Source organism: Sapajus apella, unplaced genomic scaffold (genome assembly GCF_009761245.1).
Source record: "Sapajus apella isolate SASKATOON/1434 unplaced genomic scaffold, GSC_monkey_1.0 scaffold1, whole genome shotgun sequence".
Lineage (NCBI taxonomy): Eukaryota > Metazoa > Chordata > Mammalia > Primates > Cebidae > Sapajus > Sapajus apella.
Window position 1 is genome coordinate 51363515 of NW_022436941.1, and position 18415 is coordinate 51381929.

General features: G+C 35.4%; 1 protein-coding gene across 23 annotated transcripts in view; it reads left to right on the forward strand.

The window, feature by feature from the left end:
* MEF2C (myocyte enhancer factor 2C) overlaps positions 1–18415 on the forward strand; it is a 181320-nt gene that overhangs the window by 44895 nt on the left and 118010 nt on the right. Inside the window, exon 1 of one of the 23 annotated variants that reach the window (XM_032277281.1) lies at positions 4615–4637. The exons of the other annotated variants lie outside the window; for them this stretch is intronic. The gene's annotated coding sequence lies outside the window, so the exon portion shown is untranslated. Of the gene's footprint in view, positions 1–4614; positions 4638–18415 lie in introns of those variants that run through there. 23 annotated transcript variants of the gene reach the window in all.

An 18415-nucleotide genomic window follows, 5' to 3' on the forward strand; every position in this document is an offset into this window, starting at 1 on the left:
CATTTCAAAATACAATTGTGCCTTCCCAACAGTCCCCCAGAGTCTTAGCTCATTCCAATATTAACCCAAAAGTCGAAGTCCAAAGTCTCATCTGAGACAAAGCAAGTCCCTTTCACCTATCAGATTATAAAATCAAAGGCAAATTAGTTACTTCCTAGATACAGTGGGAATATAGGCAAAGAGGCTACAGACCCCAAACAAGTACAAAATCCAATAGGACAGTCACTAAGCCTTAAAGTTCCAAAATGATCACCTTTGACTCTATGTCTCACCTAGAGGTCATGCTGATGCAAAAGGTGGGTTCTCATGGCTTTGGGCAGCTCTGCCACTGTGGCTTTGCAGGGTGCAGCAGCCTCTCGTGGCTGCTTTCTTAGGCTGCTAATGAGTATCTGTGGCTTTTCCAGGCACACAGTGCAAGCTGTCAGAGGATCTACCATTCTGGGATCTGGAGGATGGTGTCCCTCTTCTCACAGCTCTGCTAGGCAGTGCCCCAGTGGGAATTCTTTATTGGGGCTCTGACCTTACATTTCCCTTCTGCATTGCCGTAGCAAAGGCATGAGGCAATGCAGAGGGGAAATGTGTCCATCAGGGCTCCACCCCTGGAACAAACGTATGCCTTGACATCCAGGACATATAGGTATTTCCATACATCTATGAAATCAAGGTTGAGGTTCCCAAAACTTAGTTCTTGACTTCTGTGCACCCATATGACAAACACCACGTGTAAGCTGCCAAGGCTTAGACCTTGAATGCTCTGAAGCAATGGTCTGAGCTGTAACCTCAGGCTGTTTTAGCCACAGCTGGGACACAGGGCACCAAATCCAAAGACTGCACAAAGTAGCAAGGCCTTGGGCCCAGCCCATGAGACCTTTTTTTCCTTCTAGACATCTAGGCCTGTGATAGCAGTGCCTGCCATGAAGGTCTCTGACATGCCCTGGAGACATTTCCCCCATTGTTTTGGTGCTTAACATTTGGCTTCTCGTTACTTATGCAAATTTCTGCAGCTGGCTTGAATTTCTCCTTAGAAAATGGGTTTTTCTTTTCTATCACATTGTCAGGCTGCAAATTTTCCAAATTTTTATGACGTGCTTTCCTTTTAAAAATTATGTTCCAATTCCAAACCACATCATTGTGAATACATAAAACTCAATGCTTTTAAGAGCACCCAAGTCACATTGTGAACACTTTACTGCGTAGGCATTTATTCCGCCAAAAAGCCTAAATCATCTCTCTCAAGTTCAAAGTTCCACAGATCTCTAGGTCAGGGGCAAAATGCCTCCAGTCTCTCTGCTAAGATATAACAGGATGTTCTCATTTTAGTTTTTATTTCAGTTTATTAATTTCGGTTCCCAACAAATTCCTCATCTCCATCTGAGACCACCTCAGCTTGGGCCTCATTGTCCATATCACTATCAGTATTTTGGCCAAAGTCATTCAACAAGTCTCTAGGAAGTTCCAAACTTTCCACATCTGTCTTCTTCTAAGCCCTCCAAATTGTCCCAACCTGTGCAGAGGCAGAGATTTGGGTGGGGACACAGTCAACCTGTATCAGGAAGGGAATAAAAATCACGCAACATAAAGAGTATTATTTTATTCATTGGCTTTTAAATTACCCAGCTAGCTAATTTATTCTTTTGTATTAGAGAAATAATCTGTGAACAGTTAAGGAAAAAATATCCAAAATCATTAAAAGAAGTATATCATCTTATTACTATATGTTGTGTTATTCAGAAGACTGTAATGATGCTTTTCTAAAAATGAAAGTAATTTGTTTTATAGATAAAAATATTTTCAAATTATTTAAGAAAATAAACTTGAATATGGATGTATTTTTAAATATTTTCTATGTATTCTATATAGCACTTAGCAAGACTCTTTCAAATCCCAACATTTCATAACAGCTGTTTAAAAATGAACTACAAAGCTGAGGAAAAGTTTCAAAGCTTCTTTTTAAATTTGCATGTTCTTCAGGTTTCTTCAACAAGGACAGCATGGGGTCCAGCACTTTTTCTGGGTACCTCCTGCCATCTTGTCTCCCATATTGCACATAGAACCACTCTGGGGAGTAAATCACACATAAGCTATTCTAGAATGGGTCAAGCCATTCACATATATACTAAAATTAGAACAAATCTCAGTTCTCGGAAATACAAAATAAGACCATAAAGACTCTAGTGAGACAGTTGTAATTCATTGCAGTCCTTTTTTCATATCACAGTAGAAAAATGTCAACATTTCTGACTTCAGTAAACATGATTCTCAAGGTCTGCATGAAATGATATGTGGACAATAGCATCATAAAATGGAAATATTATACAAATTAAATTATTCTCAATCCACATTAGTCTGTAAACTCCTTGAGCTTGGAGATTGCACCTTGCTCATCTTTGTTTCCTCTGTGGTCTACATGAGCCTGTCACAGATAATAGATGTTCCATCTTTGTTGAATTAATTTGAAGCAAGTGAATGAAGGGTAATAATTATCCTAATTTAGGTGAGAGAGACCTAGGAAAAATAGTTGATGAGGCTCTTCCCAGTGATGTCATCTTTCCCAGTCTGACTTTCAGATATCTTTTTGAGGATCTATTTTATGGGGTTTACAATTTTTATGTTGTACTGAAGTTAATTTTAAAAGTATTGTTCAAAGTTGGATAAAATGTAAGCTCTTTGGTATGCAGATTAAGTTTTATCCACCTTTGTGTTCAGGATATACTTCCTGATGGATTTGTAATCTCTCAACTAACAAATTATTTTTTGTACCACATCTGCTATACTACCTGACTGGCTGAAGAGTGTTGATCATATCTACTCTATAAACCCATGACAGTAATATCTATTTATTGTTTCCTAATATGCATTTTACAGAGAGGAAAACTGAGGTTTAGAAGTCTCATATTTTAAAGCTTTGGTCTCACAGAAAACACGGTTCTTATAGAGTTACAAAAAGCTGCTCTCAATAGTCTTTAATTCATTTTATATGCAGGTAATTGATAGAGAATGCGTCCACATTTTTCCTAAATAGTAATTTTACATTTCTTCCTCAGATTTTGCTCCCATGTATAAATTAGGAATTATTGTGGTTCTTGTTTGAGTCATGAGTGAAGTCATGAAATAACAATAATGTCACTGATAAAACAATGTTGAGAGACACATTTATGTTTTATTAGGAGACATGGTGCATCTTATTGTCCCTGTTTGAAGTTTAAGCTTTATCCAAAGCATTCATGTAAATTGTTTTATTTGTTTTGTAATGAGCATCTGGCCATGTGGATCGCTTATTTCTGTAAATATCTGAAAATTCAAGCATATTGGAAAGGGTTTATATCTTTTATAAATCCGTTATGTGGACATCTACTAAAAGCTAAATCATGCCTTTATCTTTTCCACTGCTATTTAACATCAGGTGATGATGGGAATAAGAAAATCAAAATGATATTCAAATCACTAAGTTTTACTTTTCACTAGCAGTCTATATGATACATTTATTTTAATAATATTGTTGCCTAAAATGATTGTCATTTCTATAATGCATAGATTTCATTTTTGCAGGCAGTTTCCGATTATCTGTATCCATTTAATTATGGTGACTTATTACTGTTTTCAACTAACTGAATGTCTAGGCATTATGTAGCTAACAGAAAGTTTCTTCTTAATGGCACTAATGGAAGCTACCTGGCTACCCTGTGTACATAGTTGTTTGGTAATCAACTCTTGTTTAAAAGTATACAAATCTAGCCTAGAAGATCTCATTACTCATTGCACACTCAGCTAAAAATACATTCTTTTTCTTACTTAAAAAAAAAAAAAAGATGGAGTCTCACCATTGCTCAGGCTGGAGTTCAGTGGTGCTATCCCAGCTCACTGCAGCCTTTAACTTCATGCTACCACACCCAGTTAATTTTTTCACTTTTATAGGGAAGGTGTCTGATTGTTTTGCCCAGGCTTGTCTTGATCTTGCGGTTCAAGCAATCCTCTAGCCTTTGTCTACCAAAGAGCTGGGATTACTGACGTGAGCCTCTGTGTCTCGTTAAAACTACATTCTTTTTTCTTTTTTCTTTCCTTTTCTCTGAGACAGAGTCCTGCTCTGTCGCCCAGTCTGGAATGCAGTAGCACAATTTCATCTCACTGCAACCTCCACCTCCTGGGTTCTAATGATTCTCCTACCTCAGCCTCCGAGTAGCTGGGATTACAAGCATGCACTACCATGCCCATCTAATTCTTGTATTTTTAGTAGAGACGGGGTTTCACCTTGTTGGCCAGGCTGATCTCAAACTCCTGACCCCAGATGATCTGCCCACCTTGGACTCCTAAAGTGTTGGGATTACAGGCGTAAGCTACTGCGCCCAGCTAGAACTACGTTCTTAAGAGCGGCACATGCAGCATTTTAACTATCACTTGGAAAAATAAAATAATTTAAATAAAGATATTTGTTACAATTTTGTTGTTGTACAGTGTACTTATTTCAAGTGATGGTTAATACAAACAGAATCCAGTGTTCAAATAAATAGAAAAGAGACCGTTACTCTGAATGGTCTTTTACAGGCACTGAGTTAGAATGAGATTCTAACTACCTTTTCTCATCAAGTTCCATGAACGTTCTTCATCTCAACTTTCACCCCTACCAGTGGTACTGATAGGTGTATGTTTTTCTTACATTTGTTAAAAGAAATAACTTTAAAACTAACTTTTAAATTATATAAAGAAGATTTAAAGGGTTTAAAGGATGTGTTTTTTTAATATTATGAATGTTTTCTGTTACTAACCAATGTTGAGCATACAATTCAACATACAGTTCTAAAATTATTTTAATCATGTTATGGTATCTATAATGATAGCAGTAAGTTATTTTTTGTCACCATAGTGCTAAGTAATGTAGAATATTCTGCATATATGATTGCCAAATACAATTACTTTTGGTCATTTAATTATCACTTGTCATAATGGAAATGTTGCAACCTAAAACACAAATATAGTTTGATAAATTGCTTATATTCCAGATATATAAAGTACTTATGGACTGAGTCTGATTGTATTGATTGCATTATAAAGCTTCGGGTAACAATCATCTTGATACATTTTAGTACAATTAGAATACTTTAATCTTTCTGAAATGCTGAAAATAGATTTTATAATTTGCAGTACTTACAATAAATATTACAATATATTCATACAAATATAAATGCATGAAATTATTTTAGTTTTAAAATAAAAAATAAAGAGTTGCGATCGGGCACTGTGGCTCACACCTGTAATCCCAGCACTTTGGGAGACCAAGGCGGGCAGATCACAAGGTCAGGAGATCGAGATCATCCTGGCCAACATGGTGAAACCCCGTCTCTACTAAAATACAAAAAAAAAATTAGCCGGCGTGGTGATGTGTGCCTGTAGTCCCAGCTACTCAGGAGGCTAAGGCAGGGGAATTACTTAAACCCAGGCAGCAGAGGATGCTGTGAGCCGAGATTGTACCATTGCATTACAGCTTGGGCGACAGAACAAGACTCTGTCTCAAAAAAACAAAACAAAACAAAAAAGAGTCGTATGTGACCAAATACTGAATTTTTAAGCCTTAAGTCAGCCGACTCGTCATTGAGAATGTGAAATTATTAAGAATAGTAGCATATAGAACGTTAGCAAGCGGAAGCTAAAAGTTAGCAGAAACATTAGACGGATCCTGGCATATAGTCTGTTTACATTGAGTGACTTTAGTAAGTTTGCCTCGACTACTTGTACATGTTGATTGACATCAAAATAGAAGACAAAGTGAAGTCATGGAATTATTAAAAAATGAAGCAATGTAGCCAAGTTTTCTGCTAAAGTACAATTGGTCCTTGAACAATGTAGAGGTTGGGGGCCAACCCCCTAGGCCGTTGAAAATTTGCATATAACTTGAATCCCCAAAAGCTTGACTACTAATAGCCTACTGTTGACCAGAAGCCCTATCAATAACATAGACAGTCAATTAACACATATTTCATGTGTGAGATGTATTATATATCGCAAGAAGGTAGGCTAGGGTAAAGAAAATCATAAAAAAGAAGATATTAAGTTAAAGAGGATTATCATAAAGGTCTTCATCCTTATCTTTACATTGAGCAGCAGGCTGATGAAGAAGAGGAAGAGAGGGGTTGGCCTTGCTGTCTCAGGTGTGGTAGAGATGGAAGAAAATTCATGTATAAGTGGACTCTTCACAGTTCTAACCTGTGTGTGTTATTCAAGGGTCAACTGTACATATATATTCTTCCTTAAATAATTATATGTGTGTGTGTATATGTGTATGTTTGTGTGTGTATATATGTGTGTGTGTGTGTGCATGTATGTGTATATGTGTGTGTGTATGTGTGTGTCATAGAGATCACCAAAATCAGAGTGTGTACACAGACCTGGAGGTAACAGTTACTGCTCCATGTTAAAGTGAAGGGCATTCTGGGCCGGGCATCATAGTGACCCTGAAGGTCCTCTTCAACTCTGGATCCTCCATACATACCCTCATCTACTTTGGCAGTTCCAAGATGCTGCATTCTTAAGGCAATCAAAATAGCAATTATTTTTCATTAAAATGTTGGATTTTTGTTAGTGTAATAGTTAAAAAGCAGATACTGGAGTCAGATCGTGTAATTTCAGACCCCAGATCTACTCCTTACCATGGACAAGAGAAGTCCTCTTTGCCTCCGTTTCATCTGTAAAATGGACATAATACTAAAACAGTATATTTCTGGAGATTAGGTGAACTAACAATATATATAAAGTGGAAAGAATAGTGCATGACATAAAACAAGGAATAACAATCATTATGCTTTTTAAACTTTTGCAGTCAAGAAATTTTGCTTTGAAGGATTTTTCGTTTTTGCCTTTTGAGGGGAAGCTCTAGGAAATAGATTTTATAATTACAACATAATCTGCACTATCCTACAAGCTACCCTAAAGTCATTAAATACTACTTTACTTTTGTCATTTATCTTGTCAGTGTTTTATAAAAATAATTATTGGAGTGAAATTTTAATTGTTTCAATTCAAATTATTAAATTAAAAATGAATCTGCAGAATACCGGATTTGCTAATTCCTGAAAATTTCTGCATTTTGAAATGTTGATTAATAATAGATAATTTCTTAAGGCAACTTGCAGATTCATTTGCCTGAAACAGAGAAAACAAAACTTTAATAATGGTCAATCATGAAAGTGATTGATCTAAAGTTAAACTCTTAGACACAGATTAAATAAAATAAATATGTTCAAACTTTCATTGTAGATTTTAAATTGAGCCTTAGACAACAGTGTGTTAGCCAAATATCACACTCATTTTCTGTATATTTATTATGTGCATATGACCTCATTATTTATTTGTTTATTTTTAGCAAACAAGTTTTGCAGTCTTTGCAGGCCCACAAAGAGATTTCCCATAGAATTCAAAAGAGTAGCCAAAATCATGCGTTCTGGCTCTTAGATATGTGAATTTTAAGGGTTTAACAGTTGGAGCATCTGGATTTATGAATTCCTTTTAAATTAACTTATTTAGAAACAAATAAATTGAAAATATTTTAAAGTATTTGATACAATATTATTTTAAGAAGTATTTTCCAATATTAAAGAATTTTTGTGTCATCCAAGGAAACACACTACTTCTACATTTAAGAACTCTAATCATTAGTATAGAGAATCTTTTAATCAACTCTTTGACAGAGAGGAATGACATTGGTAAACGGAATTTGTAACCCAAGAATGTCAATTTTTTTACCAAAATTCAAACTTTATTTTCATCAGGGTGCCAGTTCTTTTTATAATGTGCTTACCTAAGTTGCAAATCACTGGTTCACAGTGTGGAGTGAGAACTTACACCACTGAAGTTTTCAAAATATGCCTCAGCTTATCTACCTTATCGTGACTAGAATAATTATAATAATTAAATAATACGTGCAAAGCACTTAGCATATTTCCTCTTATCATTTCTATGTTGAGAGATAGAAATGTGTGAAAATGGGAGTTTTTGCCTTAAGGACATAGTTTTCATCCGTGTAAGGTTACCCAATATTCTACAAGGTAAGAGATATATCACATAACCAGAAAGTTGTAGCCATTCAACCAATTTTCTGAAATTAGCTTTGTTATCTTCTACTAAAATAGTTTTGGCCACTATAACTGGTCTTTCAAATACAAATCATTATTAAGTTTTCATATCAAGAAGATTCTCTCTCCACAACCTCTTTCTGCTATTTACCTTTGAGGAATTTTTTAAATGGCAAATTACTCTATGTTACCTTTTAAAAAGTGATGACAATTAAACATTTAAAATCTCAGCTAAAATATTATACATAAATTTTAGTTGCATTTTGTGCCCCATTGCTAGTTATAATTGTAAGTGCTCTGAATGGAGTTTATTTGCACTCTGTGTATTGCCACTTTTTACTTACATACTTCATAAGTAGAATTTATTTGAATCTAACTTTCATAATTTAGATCATTGTTGTTTGTGCTCAAATTCAAATTTGAGGAACTCCTTTGTAATGCATTTGTGTTCCAAGTCATCACCAAAAATTGTGTAAATATAAATGAGATTAACAAAATAGAAATGGCAGTCTCATGTGAAAGATATAGAGTGTTGTCTGATCTTGTATCCTAATTTTATGTACCAGATTCACATGTTAAAATTCTATCTAGCGGCCCTGGGAGTATTCTATCTCCCTTTTTTCTTTTTAACATATATTTTATAGTTGAGTTACTAAGTGAAAAAAAGAAAAGTGGTAATAGAGGAAGTTGGCCAGGAGAATTGTCGCTGTACTCAGCTCTTTTGATCTTTTTCTAAATATAGTTTTAAAATATTGTCCAGGTCAGCTGATGTAAGCAGGGAAGTGCTTCTTCAAGTCTTCTTTCTTTCCCACTCATTTCAATAGTGTTTTGGTGAATTAAAGGATATAAGTGAAACAAAGAAATCAGTGCTGAGTTCTGATAGCAAATTGAGAATTGAACTTGCTAGATTTCCAGATATTATGATAGATTGCTAATCTCAAAACTAGGACTACATTGGTATTCTAAGGCTAAAGTTATAAATTTTTAATAGAGATGTCTCCTACGAGGAAGTCTTATTATAACATACTAGAATATCATTTATTCTTTCAGGGTGTGATTTATTCTATTTAAATATAAGTCCCGTAAAGGAGATGTGTTAATCTATTTCTACTCTAAGTACATAAATATGACGGCTACACTCTAGTCAGTAGATGTATTCAAAAGCCAATATGCCTACACTTTCACATTTCTTCTGTAAATGATGAATAATATTGATAAATGAAAATTACAAATCTGCGGTAGAGCTTAACTATTGAATACTAAATCATTCTGTTGCTAACTCTGTGTTCCAGTGACATTTTCGATATAAAAAGAAGTCACTTCTGCATTTAAAAAATATTTCGTGCTTTTGCAGCAATGTAAGCACATGTGCATTTGAAAGAAAATTCACAATGCAGCCACAAATAATTCCCTTTAAGATTCAAAGTGCCATTTCAAAAATGGTTCAATTTTCAAAGTAGAATATTTCAAACCTCTCTCCTGCCAGACTATATCCATTCCATGTGTTTGGTACAATTAAAATAGAAAAGTGGTGGAATAGAACCCTTCCATCTATATTTTGGAAAAACATATTCACTCACCCCAATTTGTCAGTGTGCATTAGAGGCTGGTCATTATGCAGTAGAAAAAGAAGGAGGCAGCTCAAACTCATGTGACTGACATACTCAACATGGCCATTAATACAACTTGACAATGACCTTGGCGGCATTACAGGTAATCTCCCTGCAGGGATAAACTGTGTTTGAATGATATTTCTACCATGTTGAGCACAGAGTTCTCCTTGGAACTTTACTGCTTAATTTTCTTTTATCCTAACAAAAATATTATAAAGTGATTCCTGTAATAATTTTCTTTTTCTCTTTACTGTCTGAAATGACAGTTTAGTCCCAGGTATTGCAGCTGTCATTCTTCTGTCATGGGGGAATGGGTATATTTGTAGCACTTTCGTAAAGAGTTGAAGTCGGCCGGGTGTAGTTGAAGTGGCCTACGCCTGTAATCCTATTACTTTGGGAGGCAGAGGTGGGCAGACACCTGAGGTCAGGGGTTCGAGACAAGCCTGACCAACATGGTGAAATCCTGTCTCTACTAAAAATAAAAAAATTAGCCGGGTGTAATGGTGCATGCCTTTTGTCGCAGATACTCAGGAGGCTGAGGCAGGAGAATCCTGTGAACCTGGGAGGCGGAGGTTGCAGTGAGCCGAGATCGCGTCACCGCACTCCAACCTGGGCGACAGAACTAGACCGCGTCTCAAAAAAAAAAAAAAAAAAAGCAAAAGACTTGAAGTATATTTTATTTTTCTTACAGGTGTAAATATGTAATTGAGTGTTATACCACTTTTAACAAAGTTCTAATAAGCAGAAAGCACATATCAAGAAGATACAGGTTGAAAATTCATGTTCAAGAAAATTCTTTTATGTATTTTATAAAAATTATCAACATCATAAATTAGTATTATTACCATTAAAATTTATTTAGATTATTTAAGATAAAATATATATTTTTATCACCAACTTCTGAGATGCTCACAACAGAGGACTCATATGCACTTACTGTTTCCTACTTCAGATAAGCTTATCACACAGGAAGGGAACTGCGATGCATAAGATTCAGGTATATGAATGGAAAAGATCATAACAAATAGTAAAATTGTGATCTTCCTCAAAGCTTCTACTGCTGTTGTACTCTGAGATTTAGTGATATGTTGGTACTGAAATGCCTACAAGAAATGAGTTTCACGTAATGAAAGTTTGTCTTACTAAACAGCCCCTAAATTGGTCATAATTTCTTGCTTACAGTTGCTTCTACGTCATATTTCAATACAGGAAATGAACAGTGACTATAAAGGAAGAGCTTTTTCCATAATGTGGATCCATTTAAAAACTTTTCCTTCCTGAATTGTTTCTGGGGTCTTTTGACAATTTGAAGCAGCTGTTGACAACAGCAATTATAGGCACCATTGACACAGGAGGATCTGACAGTTGCCGTGCAGTGTTCTTTATTTGTAATGTTCATTCTAGCTTAAACTTTTACATGCAGTTCAGATTAATTAACTTACAGAATTAAAACAGGTTCACTGGTCATTGACTTTTTTTCTTTTTTCTTTTTTTTTTTTTTTTGAGACAGAGTTTTGTTCTTGTTGCCCAGGCTGGAGTGTAATGGCGCGATCTCGGTTCACTGCAACCTCCGCCTCCCTGGTTCAAGTGATTTTCCTGCCTCAGCCTCCCGAGTAGCTAGGATTAGAGGCATGTGCTACCATGCCCAGCTAATTTTGTATTTTTAGTAGAGACAGGGTTTCTCCATGTTGGTCAAGCTGGTGTCGAACTCCCAACCTCAGGTGATCCGCCTGCCTCAGCCTCCCAAAGTGCTAGGATTACCGGTGTGAGCCACTGTGTCCGGCCATTGACGTTTTTTAGTATCCCGTGTATTATGAAGTATTAGAAAGCTGCTTACAATCAGTGAGTCATTTTAAATGCACAAGGTGAATTATTTTCATACACAGAGCTCTTAAGAATCATTTGAGAAGGGCATAGAAATTTACTAGGTAAGGCATGTTCAATAAATTGCAGAGTACTGCATTTCTCACCAATTTCTCTATAAATTGAACCGTTAGCAGCACCCGTTTCCAATTCATTGTCACATTAATATATAGTCAGAGTTCCTAATTATGTTTACATTACCAAGACATAGACCAAGTGGAAAATTAGAGATACCGTATTTCTACTTATAAGTTGTAAGTATATACTTGCAGGTATACTCTAACACTATTTAAAATCTTAACCATGGGGAAAAGAGTTGTTTTTGAAATGACTTTACATAGAAGTACATTAAGAAATATAATTTGAATCAGAGAAAAAGTTAGATTTACTTAGTATTTTTTGGTGTACTATGTTAAAACTACAAATAGCGATATATTTTCCCAGTTTTCAAAGGATGATAAAAAAAAGCCAAGCAGAAACAAAACAAAACAGCTTTCTTAATCTAATGAGAAACAAACTTGGAGGTGTATTTTTAGATAAAACTCTGTTGAATGTACTTGAATTTGATATATGTATGTCACTGTCAACTGATTCAGGACTTTGACATGTAAAATTTAAAGACAATATGATAAAAATATTTCCTTGGAACTTTTCAAGAACTTGGAACCTGGAGTCAGCCTCCCTTATCTCAAAATGCAGTTTTGCTACTTACTTGCAGTGTAAAGTTGGACAAGTTGTGCATTTTTTCAATGCCTCGATTTCCTCAACAGAAATATAAGATGAAATATAATCATGAGACTATGAACTTATCTGAGATTAAGGTCCAATTGAAATCATAGAAATAACATACCTGGGCATGTTCATTTCATGTTACCCCTTTTACTAGGATGATTTAAAATTGTTTCACAGAAACAATCAAACACAAATTAAGAGTTTGTTGCCAATTTTCACATTTATTTCTTCAGATTTTTTTCTTCTGTGTTTCCAATTTGAAATACAATCTGTTAACATGATGATTTTCTGGATTAGAGTAAATCATAGATATTTGTTTCAATAGATCATAGATAACAAAATCTTTAATTAAAAATAGAAGAAACATATATATTACCTAGTTAATACCTCTTGCTTTGTTGTGGAGAAATTGAACCTTAGAAAAATACGAATAAGGCATGAAACTTGAGACCGGGTGCGGTGGCTCACACTTGTAACCTCATCACTTTAGGAGGCCAAGGTGAGCAAATCTCCTGAGGTCAGGAGTTTGAGACCAGCCTGGCCAACATGGCAAAATCCCCTCTCTACCCAAAATACAAAAATTAGCCCAACATGGTGGCTGGTGCCTGTAATCCCATCTACCCAGGAGGCTGAGGCAGGGAGAATCTCTTGAACTGAGGAGGCAGAGGTTGCAGTGAGCCAAGACCACACCATTGCACTCCAGCCTGAGCAACAGAACAAGACTCTGTCTAAAAAACAAAACAACAACAACAACAAAACTTGAATTTCAGACACATGAAAAATGAAGTTTAAATGTAATTGTGTAACATAAATTGTCTGCCTAGTAATTGGTCTGCCTCATTTTTGCAATGTCTCAATAGAATTCTAGAGACAGATTTTTTTTTTTTTTTTTTTTTTTTTAGCTTAACTCCAACAATTTGTTGGTTCACCTTTGAGGGCTTTTTTTTGTAACCAGATTTAAATAATACACAAACAATATTACACGCAAAAAAACTAGAGAGTTTTTTTTTGTTGTTTTTTTTGTTTGTTTGTTTGTTTGTTTTGTTTTTTTTTTAGAAGGAGCCGTGCTCTGTAGCCCAGGCTGGAGTGCAGAGGCAGGATCTCGGCTCACTGCAGCCTCCACCTCCTGGGTCCCTGTTCAAGCAATTCTCTTACCTCAGCCTCCCAAGTAGCTGGGATTACAGGCATGAGCCACCGTGTTCGGCTAATTTTTGTATTTTTAGCAGAGATGGGGTTTCACCATGTTGGACAGTCTGGTCTTGAACTCCTGACCTTGTGATCCACCAGCCTCGGCATCCCAAACTGCTGGGATTGCAGGTGTGAGCCACCGCGCCCAACCACTAGAGAGGTTTTTATATAGTCCTTCATCTCTCCCAAAAAATGAAATAGGAAAAATGCTACGGTTGACAAAATATCACCTCCTGTATAGCGGGATCTTCCAAAATAACTCAGTCCTTTGTAGCTCCCAATCAGTAGCCACTGATGATCTCTGTCCAATCAGACCCTTCTCCTTCTAGAGCAGGACTGAAGGAGGGGCAGTATGTTTCCTGGGCAGATGGTTGTGGTCAGCATTAGCACAAGCCCTCTCCAGTCCAGACATTTCACTGTTCCAGAATAGAACTCATGCTTAATTTCAAAGATTCTGGAAAAGAAAATGTTGCAACCTAGACTATCATCTTTTTAAAGATTATTATTTAGATTCTCATAAGTCTATGAAAAATTTACCTAGGAAGTTGACTTACTGGCAGCCATCTAGCAACACAGCTATACTGAGGAGGCGTTTTCTCCTTTATCTCGCTTTTTTCCTCCTGCAAATTTTTTCACCGTATTTAATGAAAATTAAAATTATGACAATGAAATTATCACGGTATTTCTCATTTCTTTATTCACTGTAATTTTGTGGCTGATGTTGGGTGAATGCATTCTTAGGAAATATTTTTTTCACTGTGTAGTGTCTCTTTTTTTTTTTCTATATGGTTGATGTCTGTATTTGTACTCTGTTTCTAATCTGCTATCTTTTATTATGTGTTAGAGAGTCGTTGATTACTTGCTTATATCCTGATATAATAGAAATATCTAAATATTACAGTCAGCAATTACCCAGATACATAACATCAGAAAACATGAAAATGAGTTAGCTTTCTTGTTTTACTAGATTTTTTTTTCTTTCAGTCAAGCTAGGAAAATATTATTAATTAATGAGTTTAGTTTTTCATCAAACCTGGTGATTGGCCAGATTCTCAATATTTTACGGCCCAAACACAGGTAGGAATGAAAGATCTGAAGAACTCAACAATAGAAAAGATGAATTTTAACAGAGCAGATTTCAAAGAACTTGTAAATATTACAAGATATTCTTAGAAAATATGGTATGTAGGCTAGAGGATTGCACAAATGGTCAAAGAACACTTCGTCTGAAATCACAAGCCTTAAAAAGGAGTATCTGGCTGACAAAAGAAAGATCTGTCTGAGGAATGGAAATTCAAATGTATTATGAGAATAGGAGAAATTAAAAATAGTATAGAAATAAAAGTTCTAATAGTGAGGACTTAAAATTGAATAAGGCGAATCAAAATTAAATGGTCTTTATGAATTTATTTAGTTTAACCAAAAGCAACAACAAAGGATAAAATAAAATGCCCGTTTTGTGCTTCAGGAGTGTGTAAGTTCTACCAGGCATGAATTTTTGTCTGTTTTATTCCCTGATATATCACCTATAATAATAGTGCCTGGAAAGTAGTAGTTACTCAGAAGAATATTGTTGAGTGAAGCAATAAATGAAATGCTTCTTTGCTTTATTTTTCACTTTTTTTAAGCAGTGAAATGAACTCATGCTTTTAGTCACATACATGAAATGTAATACGAGTATGTATGACTTACGGAATCCAGTGATACTAAGAAACAAGACAAATGTCATGGAACTTCTCCTGGAAAGGCTTGACTAAAGCCTGAGATCAATTTTTTAATTTTTTTTTAATTTGTATTTTTGAGACAAAGTTTTACTCTGTCACCCAGGCTGGGGTACAGTGGTGCAATCACATCTCACTGCAGCCTCAAACTCCTGGGCTCAAACGATCCTCTGGCCTCCGTTTCCCTAGTAGCTGGTACACCAGGCACGCACCACCACACCCACTTAATTTTAAATTTTTTTTGTAGAGGCAGGGTCTCACCATGTTGCCCAGGCTGGTCTTGAACCAGATTCAAATGATCCACCTGCCTCAGCCTCCCAAAGTGCGGGGAGTGCAGGTATGAGCCACGGCGCCAGGCCGTAGGATCATTTCAATGGCAGAAATTATTTTAACATAATGGCATTATGGGACCACAGGCTACTAGTCTTAAGAATTTTTGAGTAAAGAGTAGGAGTTAACTATCACACTGATAACATTTCTTAAATGAAGGATGACGCTGGGAACCACAGCTGGTAACTCTCTTATTTGCAGACTTAAAAATGCACAAGGAAATATCGCCATGAAATCCATGTGTTATTTATCTTTAAAAGTTCAGGGTGTGAGTATTAAGCAAGATAGCATCATATAATAACTTGTCCTGTGAGAAAATTTTCATCTTTGTTAATAAAGTGTGAAGGAAAAAGGAAAGGTATAATTTCAACTTTCTAAGGCTTTTGATTTTCTTTCATATGAAATCCTCATCCATAAATTGGGAAAATATCATCTAAACCACACACAGATTTTAATGGTAGCTAAAGGAATAGTGAATTAAATAATTTAGTGATTACATTTTAAATGCTAACAAATCCTGTATAAAGAGTGTTTGAGGTCTGTCCCTTGAAAGATAGGAACTCAGCATAACCTTGGTAAACTAGAGAAGTGGTCAGAAATCTTGAAGCCAAGGAAAAAAAAATAAACTCTCTAAATACAAAATGTGGAAGAGTTGGCTAGAAACAAATCTGGCAAGGGAAATATTACAAAATTGAAATAAGTGAAAAGGTAAACATTTACTTTAAAATTCATGCAGTGTGTGGATAAATAAAAATATTTATTTGATAAAAATATACAACAAAAGCATTTTTCAAGGACTATGCATATTTTTGGACTCCAGAAATCTAGGCAAATATGATTTGAAATATTGAGCTGCAAAGATGGGGAAAAAATAAAAACCAGCGTAAGGAAAGATTAAAAGAATAGATATAAAGCAATACACATCTTGAAGCGTATGACATGATGGATGTGATCACCAAATGTTGTTCTCTGTACAAAGGACAAGAGGAGTGGACATAAAGCATTCTGTGAGGGATTAGCTATAAGTAAGAATTTCCTGAGAGTGAGAGTTGTGAAACATCAAAATAGGATACTGAGGAAGGTTATGTTGCCTCTTTTCCGGAAGGCCTTAAAAATAGGAGAGGTGGAATCTTTGTGAAATAATTTGGGTACCGTATTATCTGAAGGAGAGAAAACTGGTATGACCTTGCATAACTCTTGCCAATATTTATATCCGGCATTTCTACTGTTACCTTTGATTAATGGAAATACAAATATGTGTTTCTAACCAAAAGTAAAGTTTTTTTTTTCTCTTTTCTGACATGGCAAAATTTCTCATTCTCATAAAGATCCATTTTAAGGCAGTTGAATTTTTCAAGTCCATTCTAGAATTCTCCATAGTACATTTAGGAAAACACTAAATATTCTTATTAACTAATTTTTTCAAAGGGATTTGGTAGAGGTTTTGCTATATCTATTGTTTTTCTATTTCATAACATACAAAAGGCAGACAGTTTTATGTAATTTTGAAATTTAGAATCCTCAGGCTTGTGACCAAATAATAATTTGGTATGTGAACTAGTTAGTTACTTGATGGAAATGTCCACTTTTCTAGCATCCAAGAGTAATATGCACACACTTTCCTTTTCAGAACACTTGCTACTGGACTCACAAACAGGCATGAGGGACACTAATATAAAAATTCTCCTAGAGGTGTCTTCACTTTGAAAGGCAGTATTTGCCAACAGATTCTTTCTTACTGAATTACAAATCTCAGAGATTTCCTGTTTACCAGAAGTCCTCTTGGAAAGCATGGGATATAGAGGCAGCCATTTTGAGCTTTCACTTTGCACCATCAACTGCCCAACATCTTAAATTAAACTCAGTCTTATATAGGTAGGTAGGCAGGTAGGTAGGTACGTGGGTGGGTGGATGGATGGATGGATAGATAGAATGTGGCATTGTTGCCTATGGAGTTTTGAACGATTCTGACTCACTATTCTCATCAGCTAGTACAATAACATATATAATTATATAAATGAATATAGATGTACTATGTATGTACATATATAGTTACATGGTGTTCTGCCTATGAAAATAGAAAAAAATCTGACAAATGCTGAATATGTACATTTACTTCCTCATTCTATAGGCTCTGATAGAGCAAGACTACACAAAACACTGAAAAAATTGTGATGTAAATGTCTATAATGCACCATAGTGTGTAGTATTTTCCAACAATTACAAATACATTGCCAATTATGTCAACTGTTTTCATACAATTAGTATATTTTATTAGGTGTGTCTCTTATAAAGCTGATAGCCATAAATTGCTTCTAAAATAATGTGCCTGAAGAGCTTGAAATGCACAATTCAACTAACAGCTCTCAAACACAAAGAATTCTGAAGAAGCAGGTAGCTGTATAAAATTTTGAAGTGGAAACTTCCTTGTAAATAGAAGAATTTGTAGTAGACCATAATTTGAGGAGATAAGGAGAAGAAAGGGGAAGAGCATAAAGAGAAGGAAGAACAGGAGTGACACGGGGAGGAGGGGAAGGATGATGGCCAGAGTCATACCCGAGTTGGTGTGATGTGGTTTGGGAACCTACTCAGGGTACTTTGAAGGAAAGCAAGATGACTGCTTCAAGCCTTGGGGATGAGATATCTGTGTAATTCTCATCTGTAATTCTCAGACGAGAATTCTGTGTAATTTTTAACTTCATTGTAAATGAAATGGACTCTCCTGACCCATTATCAAAAAGACAACTGTTTTGGGTTTTTTTTTTTTTTTTTTCCAGGAATTGTGAAGAATATATGCTGATTTATACAGTATATATTTACCTGGTTTTCCTTCTGAACAACCATATTTGTTTGTAGAAAGTAGAAAAAACTAAACAAGTAAACAAAAAACAGCTCCTGATGATCA